Source organism: Oncorhynchus keta, chromosome 35 (assembly GCF_023373465.1).
Source record: "Oncorhynchus keta strain PuntledgeMale-10-30-2019 chromosome 35, Oket_V2, whole genome shotgun sequence".
In the NCBI taxonomy this organism is placed as follows: domain Eukaryota; kingdom Metazoa; phylum Chordata; class Actinopteri; order Salmoniformes; family Salmonidae; genus Oncorhynchus; species Oncorhynchus keta.
Window position 1 is genome coordinate 76462662 of NC_068455.1, and position 5098 is coordinate 76467759.

A 5098-nucleotide genomic window follows, 5' to 3' on the forward strand; every position below is an offset into this window, starting at 1 on the left:
TGACTTAGTGATGTTGTCAGACAGCAGCTCTATAGAGATGAGATGACTTAGTGATGTTGTCAGACAGCAGCTCTATAGAGATGAGATGATGACTTAGTGATTCTGTCAGACAGCAGCTCTATAGAGATGAGATGATGACTTAGTGATTCTGTCAGACAGCAGCTCTATAGAGATGAGATGACTTAGTGATTCTGTCAGACAGCAGCTCTATAGAGACGAGATGACTTAGTGATGTTGTCAGACAGCAGCTCTATAGAGACGAGATGACTTAGTGATGTTGTCAGACAGCAGCTCTATAGAGACGAGATGACTTAGTGATTCTGTCAGACAGCAGCTCTATAGAGACGAGATGACTTAGTGATTCTGTCAGACAGCAGCTCTATAGAGACGAGATGACTTAGTGATGTTGTCAGACAGCAGCTCTATAGAGACGAGATGACTTAGTGATTCTGTCAGACAGCAGCTCTATAGAGATGAGATGACTTAGTGATTCTGTCAGACAGCAGCTCTATAGAGATGAGATGACTTAGTGATTCTGTCAGACAGCAGCTCTATAGAGATGAGATGACTTAGTGATTCTGTCAGACAGCAGCTCTATAGAGATGAGATGACTTAGTGATGTTGTCAGACAGCAGCTCTATAGAGATGAGATGACTTAGTGATTCTGTCAGACAGCAGCTCTATAGAGATGAGATGACTTAGTGATTCTGTCAGACAGCAGCTCTATAGAGATGAGATGACTTAGTGATTCTGTCAGACAGCAGCTCTATAGAGATGAGATGACTTAGTGATTCTGTCAGACAGCAGCTCTATAGAGATGAGATGACTTAGTGATTCTGTCAGACAGCAGCTCTATAGAGATGAGATGACTTAGTGATTCTGTCAGACAGCCGCTCTATAGAGATGAGATGATGACTTAGTGATTCTGTCAGACAGCAGCTCTATAGAGACGAGATGACTTAGTGATTCTGTCAGACAGCAGCTCTATAGAGATGAGATGACTTAGTGATTCTGTCAGACAGCAGCTCTATAGAGACGAGATGACTTAGTGATTCTGTCAGACAGCAGCTCTATAGAGATGAGATGATGACTTGGAATTAAATAATAAAGTTAACACATAAAACTAATGTAATAATACACAATAACTGAAATATTTGATTAAAGTAAAGTAATGTGAATAAATAATGGTGAATAAGTGATCAGCAGTAATGGGCGGTCACTACCATCATGGGACTTTTACAGAGCCTTGCGAAAGTGTTCATCCCCCTAACGGTTTTCCTATTTTGTTGCATTCCAACCTGTAATTTCAATTGATTTTATTTGGATTTCATGTAATGGACAAACACAAAATTGTCCAAATTGGTGAAGTGAAATGGAAAAAATAACTTATTTAAAAAAAAAAAAATCAAAAAAATGGAAAAGTGTTGTGTGCAGATGTATTCACCCCATTTGCTATGAAGCCCCTAAATAAGATCTGGTGCAGCCAATGACCTTCAGAAGTCACGTAATTAGTTAAATAAAGTCCACCATTAAATCCATTATTAAAAAATGGAAAGAATATGGCACCACAACAAACCTGCCAAGAGAGGGCCGCCCACCAAAACTCACGGACCAGGCAAGGAGGGCATTAATCAGAGAGGCAACAAAGAGACCAAAGATAACCCTGAAGGAGCTGCAAAGCATGTGGGACACTCCCCAAACATATGGAATAAGGTACTCTGGTCAGAAGAGATTAAATTGAGCTTTTATGCCATCAAGGAAAACGCTATGTCTGGCGCAACCCAACACCTCATAACCCCGAGAACACCATCCCCACAGTGAAGCATGGTGGTGGCAGCATCATGCTGTGGGGATGTTTTTCATCGGCAGGGGCTGGGAAACTGGTCAGAATTGAAGGATATGATGGATGGCGCTAAATACAGGGAAATTCTTGAGGGAAACCTATTTGTCTTCCAGAGATTTGAGACTTTGACGGAGGTTCACCTTCCAGCAGGACAATGACCCTAAGCATACTGCTAAAGCAACACTCAAGTGGCTTAAGGGGAAACATTTAAATGTCTTGGAATGGCCTAGTCAAAGCCCAAACCTCAATCTAATTGAGAATCTGTGGTATCACTTAAAGATTGCTGTACACCAGCGGAACACGGAGGTGGAACAGTTTTACCTTGGAGAATGGTCTCCCAGTGGCTAGACGTGCCAAGCTTATACCCCTAGAGACTTGCAGCTGTAATTGCTGCAAAAGGTGGCTCTACAAAGTATTGACTTTGTGAGTTATACAGGCTTAAGTTTTCAGTTTTTTTTGTCTTATTTCTTGGCTGTTTCACAATAATAAATATTTTGCATCTTCAAAGTGGTAGGCATGTTGTGTAAATCAAATGATTACAACCCCCCCCCCCAAAAAAAATAAATAATAATAATAATAATTCCAGGTTGTAAGGCCAAAAAATGCCAAGAGGGGTGAATATTTTCAGAAGCCACTGTATTAGTTATTGTATTATGTGTTGTTTCAACCCACATAATGCATAGTTCATTTAATGTTTAAAAAAGTTATTGAAACTGAAATCGAAAACCGTGATTATTTTTAATAATCTAACCGAAACCGAACCGACCTCAAAAAAACACTAATCGCTTTAATGTCAACGTTTTATTTTTTATAATATATGCCATTTAGCAGACGCTTTTATCCAAAGCGACTTACAGTCATGTGTGCATACATTCTACGTATGGGTGGTCCCGGGAATCGAACCCACTACCCTGGCGTTACAAGCGCCATGCTCTACCAACTGAGCTACAGAAGGACCACCACACCTCAATGATTTTTTTCGAATCGAACCGAAACCAAGTTGGCCTAGAAAAGCACTAATTTCTCAGTTACCCAGATCAATACACACTATAGACCAGTTACCCAGATCAATACACACTATAGACCAGTTACCCAGATCAATACACACTATAGACCAGTTACCCAGATCAATACACACTATAGACCAGTTACCCAGATCACTACACACTATAGACCAGTTACCCAGATCTCACTACACACTATAGACCAGTTACCCAGATCAATACACACTATAGACCAGTTACCCAGATCAATACACACTATAGACCAGTTACCCAGATCAATACACACTATAGACCAGTTACCCAGATCACTACACACTATAGACCAGTTACCCAGATCAATACACACTATAGACCAGTTACCCAGATCAATACACACTATAGACCAGTTACCCAGATCACTACACACTATAGACCAGTTACCCAGATCTCACTACACACTATAGACCAGTTACCCAGATCAATACACACTATAGACCAGTTACCCAGATCTCACTACACACTATAGACCAGTTACCCAGATCAATACACACTATAGACCAGTTACCCAGATCACTACACACTATAGACCAGTTACCCAGATCTCACTACACACTATAGACCAGTTACCCAGATCAATACACACTATAGACCAGTTACCCAGATCTCACTACACACTATAGACCAGTTACCCAGATCAATACACACTATAGACCAGTTACCCAGATCAATACACACTATAGACCAGTTACCCAGATCAATACACACTATAGACCAGTTACCCAGATCTCAATACACACTATAGACCAGTTACCCAGATCTCAATACACACTATAGACCAGTTACCCAGATCTCACTACACACTATAGACCAGTTACCCAGATCAATACACACTATAGACCAGTTACCCAGATCAATACACACTATAGACCAGTTACCCAGATCTCAATACACACTATAGACCAGTTACCCAGATCTCAATACACACTATAGACCAGTTACCCAGATCTCAATACACACTATAGACCAGTTACCCAGATCAATACACACTATAGACCAGTTACCCAGATCTCAATACACACTATAGACCAGTTACCCAGATCAATACACACTATAGACCATATAGCCTTGGTTCTGTGTGTCTGAATGTGTTTACTAACAACGTTAGTGGCTCAACTGGGACAAATACATGCTCCTTTTCTGTCCCCTTACTTGGACATTTTTAATTATAAATACATATCAACAAGTGACACAATTGAGAGTTGTTACTTTCCTTATGACGGTGATATGTCACCTTAAGTAGCTTTATAAGATCCTTATAACAGGTCTATGTCTGCCTGGATACCAAAAAAAAAACGCCTTGCTACTTTTCTAATGTGCACTTCTGAAAAGAAAATACCCCAATTTCTCTCTCTGGTAAAAAAAAAATATATGTTTTTTTTTGTTACAAAAAAGAAAAGAAATAACGAAATCTAACCACAAAAATACGTGATTTCCTTTAGTTTTTTTTCCCAGGAAGAATGTGGAGAAAAAGGTCCCAGAATCAACATGTTGAGGTTTCTTACATCTAAACTAAAGTCCTAAAAGGTATCGATGGGAAAACCCTGAAATACAAACTACTGTACTTTAACCTGCAATATTACTACTGTAACTTAATACTGTTTCTATGACTACCACAGGCTTTAATCGAAGATGATTTCACTCCTATAACGACCATGTATTTATAGAGATTCAATAAGATGAAGGGTTTAAATTCTATCTTTTATGAGATGAGGATGGTTTTTAGTGTGTTTCTTACTGTTGTCTATTCCTCATTATTATTTATTAGTGTGTGTGTGCGTGTGCGTGCGTGCGTGTGTGTGTGAGTGTTTTGGATTGTATGAATGAGAAAGAGAAGGAGAGGGAGAAAAAGGAGAAAGAGAAAGGGAGAGAGAGAGAAAGAGAAGGGGGGAGAGAGAGAGAGAAGGGGGGAGAGAGAGAGAGAAGGGGAGAGAGAGAGAAAGAGAAGGGGGGAGAGAGAGAGAAAGAGAAGGGGGAGAGAGAGAGAGAAGGGGAGAGAGAGAGAAAGAGAAGGGGGAGAGAGAGAGAGAGAGAAGGGGAGAGAGAGAGAAAGAGAAGGGGGGAGAGAGAGAGAAAGAGAAGGGGGAGAGAGAGAGAGAAGGGGAGAGAGAGAGAGAAGGGGAGAGAGAGAGAGAGAGAAGGGGAGAGAGAGAGAAGGAAAGAGAGAGAAAAAGAGGAGAGGGAGAAAGAGAAGATGAGAAGGGGGGGGAGAGAG

General features: G+C 40.5%; 1 protein-coding gene across 1 annotated transcript in view; it reads left to right on the top strand.

Moving 5' to 3' along the window:
- Window positions 1-4593, top strand: part of brms1 (BRMS1 transcriptional repressor and anoikis regulator) — a 32444-nt gene extending 27851 nt beyond the window's left edge. Inside the window, exon 9 of the mRNA XM_052497802.1 lies at window positions 1-4593. This exon is cut by the window's left edge and continues 1944 nt beyond it. The gene's annotated coding sequence lies outside the window, so the exon portion shown is untranslated.
- Window positions 4594-5098: the final 505 nt, after the last annotated feature.